We start from the raw sequence: 13,996 nt of genomic DNA on the forward strand, positions 1-13,996 counted from the left end.
TCTTGTAAAAATGACATATTTACCTAGTTAATATGATAATCAGTGCTTCCACTGTGATCTTTTTTTCTACATTCCTGCCTTTCCAGTTACACACGCGTGCGCGCACACACAAGTACCGCGTCAAATGGTACAGCAACTGGCTGAAAGGCTCTGCTAAGAAGGTTTTGTTACTAAACAGCTGCTCTCCTCCTTTAGAATTATTCATGAGTCTGCCAACTTCTTCCTCTTCTGACAGTGAATCTGTTGTGCACATGAAAGAGGTGTGGCACTCCTCTCTATCTTTGAACACATGAATAAGAGAAAATATGGTGTTTATTAAACAGTAGCTATCATTATTACCATTTTGTTATCTTATAATCTAGTCCTTCTTTACAAAGTTTCATCCTTAATAAGGCTGAAAGGCAAACAGAAAATAATCTTGTTAAGTGATAGATGTATTTATGGATTATAAACCCTATTACATCAAACAACTAATATGGCACCAAATTACTTTTGCAATTAGGGGAATTTTTATTTTCAGTAAAACAGAAAATTAAGCACATTTCAGTCATTCTGGGTATTTTGAGGTAAATCAAGCGTTCAAGCTGGATTCATAACTTTCATATAGATTTGCCTATGTAAACCATTTAAATTAGAGAAGCTACAATGATGCTATCTTGTTAAAAAAGCAAATTTTTTTTTTTAAATGTCTTCAACATTCATGTGTCTGAAATTTTGGACACTATAGCTATAAGCAAAAATAAGCACATTCCTCAGATTCCTGCTCACAAAAGTCATCTCTGCTCCTTGGAAGCTCCTTGGACTTCTATCGTGCCTGGCATACAAGTCAGTTTTTTTAACAAAAAGAGTAAAATTACACAGGAAGTAGTTTCCATGATAAAAAAATTTAATAAATATTATTTACTCATAAAAATATATTGAAGGAATTTCAAAACTGCTGAATGTAATTTAATGCAGTCCAGAAGCGAAGCAATTAATATTTTATAGAAATGTCTGTATTTCGAGACACATTAATCACATAGATTGCATTTGGAAAGCTGACTAGTTGATTTTGCTCTTTGCTTTAAAAAAGAACATTTCTTTTCACTTTTCTAAAAGTGTCACCTTAGCTTTGCCTGAAAAATAAAAGCAACAATTCATTTCTATTTCCAGTTAGATACATTACCTGGAGTCCTTAAAGAGTTGATGGGATAGCTAATGGTTGCCTTGTTTCAGAGGCTTGCCAGCTGCAGGGCAGGTCATTTTTGCTGAGAAACATCCCACAGGAATCCATCCATGTCCTTAGTCTTCACTGGTTTCAACTAGGTCTCCTCTTTAGTCAGTGGGATGTTTGCCAATAACTCCAATAGGATCCAAATTCCTCCCATCATGCGTGTATAGGATTCATTAATATAATAAGATGCAAGCAGTGAGTGGCAAATAATCCCCTGAGCTGAGCCAAACCTATGTCAAGAATACGGACATAGGAAGAACTCTTGCCCAGATACTTACATGGTTTCCCCACCTGACACTGGGTCATGCAACCCATTGTGGCCAAGCAATGAAAAAACCCAACTCTTCTGTCAGCTGTCAAAAAACCCTTTCTCCCTCAGGAGAGAGAACCAGATTCTCTGGCATTTGCCAAACCCTTGTACGTCACATGAATTGCTGACGTCTGCCTCAGGCTTTTAAAATTTCTTTCCAGAGCGCTCTGCAGGAGTTACAGTTGCTGCGCACGGTATGGAAGCATGTATTAGTTTTGCCATTAAATTGCTATGTAGAATCAACAAATTGCTTAGGGCCAGATTTCAAAAAAAATGATACATACATAAACCAGGGCACAAACATATCCAGAAAACCCTATCAACCTGCTGTCAGATCACTGTGTTGTATTGCCCAGCGCATTCCCTTAGGAGTAAGGAATCCTGGATTCCGGTTCCAGTGTTGTAAACTATTTCGGTTCTTTTATTTTTCTCTAGCGATTGTCTAACGGAGGATGGATAGGAAGACCAGCGTTTCAGCATCCCCCCTTACAGCTAGTGTCCTAACCACGGTGTCAGGCTCTTCTTTACTCTCTCAGTAGTCTTGTGAGTCTTTCCTTCCTTTCTGCCCGGTGGCACAGCTCCAATAGAAAATTCCACTTGCCTCTTGCCTGTGGTTTGGATCTTTCCGCAGAAATAAAAGATAGAAGTTTGAATACTCTTCATCTGAAGAGAAAAGGTGAAGACAACATTGAACATATACACTTCTCTGTTTCCCCAGATGACTTTCCACTGTGCTCAGCTCTTTGAACGAAGAGGTGTAGTTGCATATCCTCTAAGGCAGCTTCCCTGCCTTCCTTTGGGCATCTTTACCTCACTCTCCATTCACCAGACGGTGCTTTGAATAGCAAGTCTGCATGAATTGCTGAGGGGAGCCTGAGCATCTCGTCTGGTTTTGGATCCCATTCTTAGCACCAGGTGCCTTAAACTTACAAGTTGTGGCACCTAATTTATAGGTGCTTTTGCCTTTTACTGTAACCGATTCTTCATTTTTACAGCTCAGATTTTCAGCTCGGATCCACAAACAAATTGCAATGTCATCTCTCAGGTTATTGTTAGGCTTCATTAATTTCACATCTGTAAAAAGCCCAGAAACCATCAGAAAAATGCATAGTACTCTTGCTATCATTATTTTTCTTTAAGATAATAGGTATGAACATCCCTGTACGTGTTAACTTTCTACATGTTGGTGATTCTTTTGAGCCAAGCTCGACATGTGAAGTTTGCAAAGTTAAGCATATATTTCAGTGATTACAGGGTCACAGCTTCTCCCCGTGTAGTGGATAAGAGGAAATGACATTAAAAGAAATAACATCCATCATTATTTCTCCATGCTTTTATTTTTCTGGCATGCACTTAAATTCCAGGTAGGCACTTAATGACTACATAGGTAGATAAGGTGGTTTTACTAAGATATGCCATATATAGCAAAATGATTATAGTTTCCATTTGTACATTAAGTCTATAGTAAACAATGCATAGAGAGCCCTAAAATACAAGAAATTGTACTTTCTGGTTCCATTTTCTAAGAAGGAAAATGCCTCCCTTATCTGATTTAATTTCAGTTTGGTAACTGTAAACAATAGATTGTGTTATTAATTTCTTTAACAATTCTGACTGGACAATCTGAACAAAGAAAAGCTAGTAATGAATTTGCTTTAAAATAATTTGCAAAAAAATAGAGGACAGAGTTTTTAGTAGGCCCTGTTGCGCTAGGACAAGGGGTAATGGTTTTAAACTAAAAGAAGGTAGATTTAGACTAGATATAAGGAAGAAATTTTTTGCGATGAGGGTGGTGAAACACTGGAACAGGTTGCCCAGAGGTGGTAGATGCCCCATCCCTGGAAATGTTCAAGGCCAGGTTGGACGGGGCTCTGAGCAACCTGATTTAGTTGAAGACGTCCCTGCTCATTGCAGAGGGGCTTGGACTAGATGACCTTTAAAGGCCCCTTCCAACCCAAATTATTCTATGATTCTATGAATTTATAAATGCATGTCTTTGTGAGATTATAGGAAAATTGATTCCTTTGCATATAGGTTTACCATTGTTCAGCGTTCTTTTTTGTTTGTTCTTTTTTTCACTGGGTGGTTACTATATTCCCTTTCATTTGCTCTTATAGTTGAAGTGAGAATGCTCTGAAAACAAGTTACTCTACTGCAGTTTTCATAAATCTTAGAAAAATTGTGTTCTTAATATAACATTCATACTTCTAAGTAAATCAATAAGAAAATCACTACCAGCTGTTTTCATTTCCAAAGTTAAAAGATTCAGCAGTAGCTTGGGAAGTTAAGTCAGTAATATTCTAGTTTATCTATCATTTAAATAAATGTAACCTGTCAAATGATTGCTATATGTTCTCCTGTGTCAGGTAAGGTTTCTCCTTGGTTCTTGGTAGTTTTCAAAAATACCGTAGTCCTCTTCTTTATTCTTCATTTAAAAGTGCATTTTTAATAAATCTTCCAGAAGTATGTCAATCTGTGGGGTTTTTTTGAAGCATGATGATCTTAGGGCATTTCAACAACATATATACTGTCTTATAGCATTTTACATTTTAATATAAATGTCATTAGTTTTATTCAGTTCAGACTGTCTGTTTATTTTTATGGTGTAATCTAATTGAGCATTTTCACTCCATTTCCTCTCATTCAGATTCCTTGACCGTTTGTGCTACAGATAGAGTGCTACCTTGATATGGCCACTCAATTTTCAATTTATTTCTTTGAAACATAAGCTCTTTAACTCTCTTCCTTGTTTTCTAATTAAAGTCCTCCAATACATACTTCCTGAGGCTGAAGAATTAGGTCCAGGCCTGGCATTAAAAAGGGTAAACGCGGATCTAGACACAGCCTTCCTGGGAAGTGCTGCAAAAACTCCCTAGCACTTCCTCAGCACTCAAAATGGTGCATAATTCTGATGAGTAAGCCATTCCGATATGTGGCACAAATAACATTGAATATTACCCAGAGATAGGGCAAAGCACTCATTTATAGAAATATTTCCTATTGCTGAAATTGTAATCACGGAGATTTTAAAGTGAGGTGGTTCAGCTGCTCAAAATCTCTTGCTTCTCTCCACAATTAAGATTTTTAAGTGAGTTGATGTAACTTTCAATATACTTCGAAAATAGTAAGGTTTTTTTTTTTATATATGGTACATTTTGAAAATAAGTTGATGTACCAGGTAGCAGAAATACCATCCTGAAGAACTGCTCGACCCTAAAGGTTTCCTCAGTCCCTCTATGTACATTGAGGGTCTTGTGACTTTTTGGCACTCTTGCCCTTTAATATGTTGGCAGAGTCAGCAGAAAGTGCAGAAGTGGTACTAGGGAAGGTCGGCACAAAGTGATGTAAGGTGAAGGAACCTGCTTTTGCTGTAAATTAAATTCCCATTTTCCTGAAAATGAAAACAGTAGTTTCACTGGTCATAACGTAGACCAAAAGCCTCTGATTGTCAAATCCAGGACCAGGACTATTAACAAATTCCTAAATAGATCCATATATTACAGAGGAGTAATGACTTAATGCTACATTTTAAGTATTTTAACAGTACCGTCAGCCATCAGCTTGCAACTGACCACATGAGGCCATTACTATCACAACATTTAGCCAATTTGGGCAAAATTCTCTTAATTTTAAAAGATCAGACAATACTGTGGATGAGTAAAGTAAAGCTATGTTCTAAAGTTCTCCACACAAATTTTAAATAATATTTTCCACAAGTTTTTCTTTTAAAATGCTAATAAAATCAGGTTTCTAGTGGGATTGCTTAAGACCTTCAAGGATCTATGCTGAACAAAGAAAACCTACTTTTTTAAAGACTTAACATATCAGGAAAGGAATTTCTATTCTTGTTTTTTAATCACTTTCAAAAATTATACAAGCCTGTAAAACCACATTCTGATACCGTCACCTCTAGCAGTTTTTACCCAGTATTTGACATTGACATAGTTTTCACAACTTTATTTTCAAAAATAGAAATAGTGAATGTCTCAAAAAAGAAAAAAAAACTGGCTCAAGCATAACCTGCTGAAGACGGCAGCACGGAAGTACACTAACAGAAAAGAGCAAAACACTTAACTAAAACCTTATTTGAACTGTAAGTAGGACAACGTCCTTTTATTTGTCAAAAAAGTGGTTAGCCCAGGAACTTACTCCCTCCTCCTGATAACCAACAAGATAAATAGTAAGAAACATTTTCTGCTGTCTCCAGATTCCTAGAAGTATGCGCATATTCCTTTCGTATGAGGACTTCTCAGCCATGATGTAGAAATGTGACCTTTTTGCTCCTACTTATGGGTTTTATCCAAGAACTCTTAAAACCTGCAGGCAGTACAAAATGCTCAGTAGCTGCTTTTGAGAGCACTTCACCTGGGATGCAAGCAACTGTGTATTTTTAAGTTCAAACAATTTTTTCTTGCACCCCCCCATAGCCTGGCAGTGGGGCTCTGTCCATGACCTACCGTCACAGCAGGATTTGTCAGGTTGGATTCTTCAGCCTGCTAAGCCTGGATTAAAGGGGATCTAAAGGTGTGCAAATGACTAGGCTAAGGAGACTCTCTGGGCTCGTTCCAGGCATGCCCTGGAAGGCAGCAACCAATGGCTTCCCCTTCTTCCAGAAGCTACCTGAGGACAAAGCAAGCCCCAACACAAGCTAGAATTCTTCCACAAAAGCAGAAACACTACAGATCTTGCAACCAGCCACCGACTGTGGAGTGAATGACACTCCTGGTTTACTCTTCCATCCCCAAACTAATCTTGACAAGTCCCTGTGGCATGGACAGCAAGGAGAGACACGAAGCTGCCTTTGGGGCATCTCAGGATTCCTTCATGCCAAATGTACCCTTAATAGCACATTTAGAAATTCATTGGAGTTACTTTATGCCATTTTAACATGCACTGGGGACCTGTCAGGAAGATGTGGAGATCGCATCCAAAAGGTCAACAGACCTAAACCATTCTTTTTTTAGCTGTCACTCACTTACCTGGCAAGAGGTGACTCAGAAGAAGGATCAAGGTTCATGACAGATAGCATCTGAATACAAGTTCCAGTGCAGTGATTTAAGGTAATCTTTGTACAAGCAGGGGATTGCCCTCAGTTTTCCGCTCTAGCTGGCCCTGCTTTGAGCAGAACATTGTTCCAAACAAGGTCTGGACGTCCCTTCCAAACTACATGATTCTCCAATTGTACGAATATCAGTCAGTATAATAACATTGCTAGTACTTCTGAACTCATGTTTGGTAATGAAAGTACTAGAAAATCTATATACTCTTTCAGAATTTGCATTTTAAATCAGAAAGACTTTGGAAAAGAGTTGCAAGCTTGGGCAGAAGTTTGGAAAGCCTGTCTTACACTGTACTTTTTCCTTCTCCAGTGTACTTTAGAAATAAAATAAGAGCTGACTTGTTTATGCTCTCTATGTATCTGCACTGGAGAAGATTTGGATACTAACGGACTCCTTAGTCTAGTAGTCAAGAGAATAATTACAGGTTGCTGACTTTTTTATTTCAGTAATCAATTCATTTGATGTGAAGTAGTATTTCAGAAGAACCAAGAAAATTACAGATTTCAGTACAAGGTGGCAAATGTATCTGAAAAGAAAGAAGATCAATAGGAATGTGGAGAATTTTTAAGATATAAGAATATTTCATTTCAGCATCTGCTAAATGTCTTTCAGAATTGCTTCAATTTTTTCATTAAGGCATTTTTAAAAATGAAGGTTTAAGCCTTTTCTGTAGCACGTCTAATGAGAAATTGAAAAATGTTTTAAAAGAAAAAAGCTTAAAAGAGTTTATTTAACCAGTTGAAGAAATAAGTTAATTTTCTTTATAGAAAAGACATTATGAATTAACCCAACGTATTCTTACATTTTTTGTCTCTTTGAAAATAAAAGCCAATCTATATTTTCCCAACATGAGCTTCCACCCATATTTTATGCAGACTTACTGGCACATTTCTGGGGTTCTGGATGGATTGTTATCCTGTATCTATTGAAAGAAAAACACCGCTTGCCCGGCTTAAGTAAGAGATACAGTGGATGAAAATGATCAAACTAGGTAATTGGGAAGAGAAACAAGGTGCAGATATTGAAATATAACAATATTTAATCTTTAGAGTAGCTTACCAAAGCATGTGGAATTTTGTATGGAAACAAGATTTTATTGTTCTTTAAAATATGCTCTAATTCAGTTAAAGTTACGGTCTGCGTTATGAAAGAGCTGAGACCAAATGATACTGTTCTCCTCTGGTCTTAAAAAATCAATGAATCTGGCCAATAAAATTCAGCATCAAAGGATTCTCAGCAATCAGCCACAAGTGCTTGGTCACTTATTGTAAGAGACTAGAGCAAGTGCTTCTCTGTTGATTTTTACATCCAAAATTGACCCTGTAGGAATCAAATTGCAAGCTTTCATTTCCAGAAAAGAATGAAAGTGGAACACAGTGGAAATAGGGAATCACCAAGAAGAATAAAAAGGTTTATTTTGTGACTAAGCATTGAATTAGTAGCAATAAATATTTACAACAGACTAGTCCTACAAAGACTTGACGCTCCATGCCGGCTGGAGACTTTGGTTCATAGCAGAGTTATGGAATTTCACGCTCTACCTTCATTTATTCATGCAAAAATGACTAACATTACCATTGCACCGCAGGTCTTCATTGTATTTTACTGCAGATATTTATATTCGTTTAGCTCTGTTCATTATTGTGGCAATGTAACGTATACTTTTGAATATATTAATCACAGCTATAATAGGACATAAAGGAAACAGAATATATTCCTGTAATAATATATTGGAAGTTTAATTTCAATTTAATATGCTCTAAAATCAGACAAATTATAGATACAAAGCATTTAATTAAACTGATTACTCCTGGCTGTGCCCATTCTCTCTCTGTTAACAGCACACAGATGCATATATCATTTGGCAGACCCCGCTCAGTGCCCTGGCCTTGGCAAAGCCCATCAGGATGTCCATCCCATGCTTTGGAAGGAGCACCCTGAACTATCCCACGGCTCTTTGCAATCTACAACCAGAAGCTTTTCTACTATGCAAAGGTCAGTAAACTCCCCTGCCTCGGATATCTCCTGTGATCACCCCAGTGTGCTCTAAATAATCTAGGTCTTATTTTTTGCGGTCCTTTAGGCTCCATCCTGAAACTGAGGGGCAGACAGCCCACTTTAGGGCCACCCTCCATCTCCATCAGATGGCTAGGCAAACTGGGAGGGATCTAGCGTGCCTCACCCAGCCCATAGACATGCACAGGAAAAGAGCAGGCCTGCCTCTGTCTGTAAACCAGGCTTCAGGTATAGTCCAAAACAGTCTCACTTTTTTAGGGTGCCAGGCACAGACAAGAGAAGCTCGCACCAACCACACAGCACTCCAGAGCTGCCGTGGCCACAAGTCTGTTAGCTATTGCAGTGCCTGGACAAGGATGAAGCATACGTGTGCACAATGCGAATCTAGTGTTAAACATTCCTCTCTGCAGAAAAATTGAGACACCTACTTTCACATTTTACCACTTTAAATGTACACCTAGAGCCAAGTTAACGAGCCAACGTAGGATGCCTGGAAAGGGTGCCTCGGTGTTTTCTCACTTACAAGTGGCTCAGGTGCCATAAGCAGTTATACTAACCAAGTTCACCTTCTCCTGTCCAGGTATTCTGCTCTTCTCCAGCACACATAGGGTGGCACTCCCTTCCTGACAGCAGAGAGAGACGTTCGTGATGTCGAGTTACCTACCTGCCCTGCAGATGGTACAGTCCTTGGGCTATGGGCCCTAACTAGTCTGTCAGGGTCCACACAGGGAGTTAACAACAACACTCCCTTCCCAAACTTCCTCATTGTCAGAGGATACACATTTGTGAGTTGTACTAATGGTGTGCTTGTCCTTGGTGGGATCTATGAGTGGGTGGGACGTGGCCCTTATCCAAACCTGGCACATAACCCTGCTGTTGTCCCTTCGCCTGGGATCACTTCCACAGAAAGAAAGCAGCAGTGACCACTGCTGTCCTACTGTCTCAGTGGTTGGCCAGGAAACCCCTTTCTCCTTCCTGGAGTTATTTGATACTGTGCGGAGCCATACACCGTTTTGCTAGTGAGCTAGCAATGAGGAGGTGAAGCAACCAGAATGTGACCAGAACCATGCGTAGAAAATCCCCAGGGAGAAGGATGTTAACTTGTGCCTCAACAAGCCCGTGACTCAAGCCAAGGCCAGAAGAAGGGGGAGGTGCCTGAGAGGCTGTCTAGCTAGGGTGGGGAGGGCCTGATCATGACCAGATCATGCCATGTAATCATAACAGAGTCCTGCCAGGTAATTGTTTACCAATCTGAATGGTGTGTTTGCATTCAGCCATTGCATAGAATAACTTGAACATGCTGCCATGGCAGCTAATCCAGGCTGGCATAGAAGGGGGAAGGAGGATTGTGTGCACAAGTCACCTGCAGGTGCCTGGGGAGGTCTGTGTCCGTCAGGATGGAAACGCCTTCCAGCACTGCAGTCAGCCACAACAGTAACCTGGCCGTGGCACAGCTTGCTACCAGGTGGAGTTGCCAGCCAACCTGCTACACCTACTACTGCTTCTCCCCAGCACAGAGAATGGCTCCATCCACAAGCAGTCCAGAATTCCCCTTCATCCAGGAGGAGGGCATATGGATAGGGAAGGGGTGAGTTGTTTCTGAAATGCTACCTTTCTCCCCAAGAGCACTGTGTCCTACCTTTGCCTTTGTCTTTGTCTGGCTAGAACTTGCCCGTCATTATCAGATGACCCAAATCTAAGCAGAGCAGTCTCCCATCACCTACACAACCCTTGCTCCCCACTCCCAAAACATTAAACATGCTCACCACAACTCAGCTCCTCTCCAGATGTTTAGCTGGTCCACATGTCCTGATTTCAGCTCCTTATGAAGGCGAGAGTAGGAGAAAGCAGCTACAGGTGGGTCTCCTGGATTCTGGAGACTTGTCTGTCTGCAAAGGTTCATCTGCAAATGTTAATGTCACAGATGTGGATACTTCTTTGGACTTAAAGCGTAACTCTTCCTTGCTTTGTGAACTTCCAGCCTAGGGCAGCTCTGCCGTGCTCAGAATACAGTCCTGTCAGGCAGTCTCCTTGCCAGAGCAGTGATGAATCCTCATCTCTGTATTGATGGTGTCTGAATCTCTTCTGAGCTTAGGTTGCTCCAAGGTGTTTTGCTACTTCTGTGGTGCCAAACAGGTGGGACTGAGTGGCTTTTTACAATGTGTACCTGAGGATGGTGAATGTGTGCAAGGTGTGAGGGCATGGTGGGATTTAAGGAGCTATCAAGACTTCACAGACTTGCAAGTGAGCCGCATCCGCTGTTACGTTGCCCTGTTTGTAGGGAGTACTGGGATGCAACTGAGCGTGATGTGCAGCACCTCTGCCCACACAGGTTGCCTTAGAAAGGGAACCCAGGGTGCGCTCCAGCACACCTTGGCACCTAGACAATGCAGATTGTCGGTGGTCTAAGATTCCCAAACAAAATCCACAATGCTCCGGTTTGGCAGAACAGATGAACTCTGAAATAATGTTACTGCTAAAAATGTAGCACACCATCATTGGAAAAAATAAGTCTGACCACAAACTTCAGGTCAGACTTGTCTATCATCTCTTGCCATGTGCCTGCTGACACCTGTTCAAACCATGCTTTAGGTTCTGAGGTGAGCTGGGAAGAAGGAGGTGAGCAGGCCTGACACTGAGAAAGGACAGCTTTTTTTGCGTTTTGCCTCTTGTTCCTCACAATGTGAATCATTTGTATTTGCCAGCAAGAACTGGCAAAGGGAATGAAATGTTAGGATGAAGTGAAATAACACAGGAACTTATAGCAGAATGCTGCTCAATCACAGTCGGACCTAGAAAGACCTTCAAAATAAGTGTATTGTGTTTGAAGAGGGCCATGCTAACTCCTTGTTCTTATGATAGACAGAGCTGTAGCAGAACTCCAGATGAAAACAAACTTCTAGGCTATGCTGATGTTACATACACAAGCTATCAAAAAAACATAACGCCAAAAAAAGCATGATATTATGTGAAACCAATCCATATAAATCTTTCATACTGTATATATCCTCCCTGGGAAGAGTACAAAGGATATGTGGTATGTCTAATGTATTGCTGAACTGAATATTCTTTTGTATTTATTTACTAGCAGACAGGTACAGCATACTGAATTTATAAACTGAATTTTGCTTTTCAGGCTTGTGAGTTCATAATATGTGTGTAAGATACTTTCACTGTAAAGATACTGAAAACAAACTTGTAACTTGTCTTACAAAGACGGCTTTGAAATTAAGAAAAATATGGGACAACATTGTATCTTTTTCAAGTTCATCATTATGAATTTTCACCAAAACTGCAGTTCATCATTTAAAAAAAAAAAGGATATGAATAATTTTCTGGACATTCAAATAAACTGATATGGCTCAGCTGTATCACACTCCAGTTAGTAACAATTATAGGGTGGGTTTTTTTCTGCAGGTATTGCTATAATCAGGTAAACTTTTTATAAAAAAAGCTAAGTAGTACTTTTTGTAGGATAGCTCTAAATAGCTGGTAATTGACACAGTAAATTCTTGAAGATGACCTTGAAATTTCCTTGAAGGTGGCTCCATCGGGGAGAAAGAAATTTGACAGGGAGAGAGGGGAGACAGAAGAGGCAAGAGATCAGAAACTAAATGAAAGATGGGCAATGGTTGGTGCAGGAATCCTCCAGAAAAGTAAAATGCTGGATTCACTGACCTGCTCCTCTGCTTATTCCCTATCCCTTCCCCAAAACGCTCATGAGTTGTCCCATGTTTTCTGTTGTAAAGAGAGAAACCCCTTCCGCTTCTACTTGCAGACTCTTCCTTAGTGACATTGCTCTGATTGCATTTGCAGTACTTTTGCTGTAATAGAAGGTGGCATGAAAATGGAATGCAGAGGAGAGACCAACCCTTTGGACAGGGCATTGTAGATATGAGGCATTCATTTTCTTTCTTCTAAGGCAATCATTTTGTTTGTCAAATACAGTATTTGATTCTTTTCCTACTGAAATAGAATCTCACAAACTTAAATAGTAAAGCAGCTTTGAACTTATAGCCACATTATCAGTACAGAAATTTTTTTCTCTACCACATGCTTATTTTTATCATTTTATTCACTGTCACTGTTTGGTTTTGAATCTATGGTCAGATTAGGAAGTTTGATACAGAGTATTTCAATTTAAATGGATTTCTCTGCTGTTATAAAAAAAATTTGCTCTCAGTATTGACTGTAAAAGTCATAGAGCTCTAGATCATTTCCCCTGGGAATTTTTTAGTATCCTTCCAATTAGTCAGTGAATAGGATGTTCTTATAAACATGATAGCTTATTCTTCTCTAGGGTTTTCCTTCTACACTCTTCATCCAAGATGTTTCCAGAAGAGGAAGAAAGCTTTTAAAGCATCTACTCTCCCAGCACAGCATTTGTGATGACTAATATGCATCCCATGCTATGAATGATAAAGAAGCAACTGCACAGTGATTTGCTCTTTTCTTTTAAAAATATTTGCTCTATTTTATTTCTAGTCAACTGTCTCTTTTGGTAATACTCAGACAAATGACAATGGTAACCAGCTACCCTCACTGACTTCCACCAAGTATTTTTCTAGTGATGGTAAAAATTATGGATATTTCCAGTTACCTAATTTAATATAAATTCTTATTCTCTCTACTGCATAAACACAAAGCTTCTATTATTCATATAAACACTTTTTGTTATTATACTTTTTATTAGATTCTAATGCCCCCCCATATAAAGTAAGCTGTCACTGTATTTACATTCCAAAATATATGTAAATTTACATGCAGAAGATACATAGGATACGTATCCCAGAGACTTTAGATTATTCTATTCACATCAATTTTTCTTCATTCTAGGGAAAAAGTCAAACAATAAAATCATTAAAACGTCCTTCAGGCAGATAACTGTCTTCTAATTACATTAATATATATATTTGCATTATTTTACTTAAATGTAATATATTTACATAGGATTAAATTCCTCAGTTAAAATAAAGGTCTGTGAAAGATTGTATGTATTCCTTCAGTCCTATATTACACATTTGTTTTCAAAAAAAGAAAATACAAACTAGTACCGTTTGTTTCTCTTCCCACTGCTGTTGTAGATAGGACAGATGCCAGGAGCTTGGATCCCAGGTGATGAGGACACTCACTCCCTTGCTGCTGAGGGTGACCCTCCGCACTCATCCTCTCAGCACCGTACTCTGCTGCAGATGTTGGCCAGCCCCTTGTACTGTGATGCTACAACTTTACAATCTGGCCTCACAAAAATGGCTGTAAGTGCTGGTATTCAGATTAGTATGACAATATCGCAACACAGGCTTGAGCCAAAACTCCCTTATCACCCCTATGCTGGCTTGTCAAGAGGGATGACTCAGGCACAGGTGGGAAGATTCAGAGATCAAAACCAGCGCAGCT

Source organism: Platalea leucorodia, assembly GCF_965183815.1.
Source record: "Platalea leucorodia genome assembly, chromosome: 7".
In the NCBI taxonomy this organism is placed as follows: Eukaryota; Metazoa; Chordata; class Aves; order Pelecaniformes; family Threskiornithidae; genus Platalea; species Platalea leucorodia.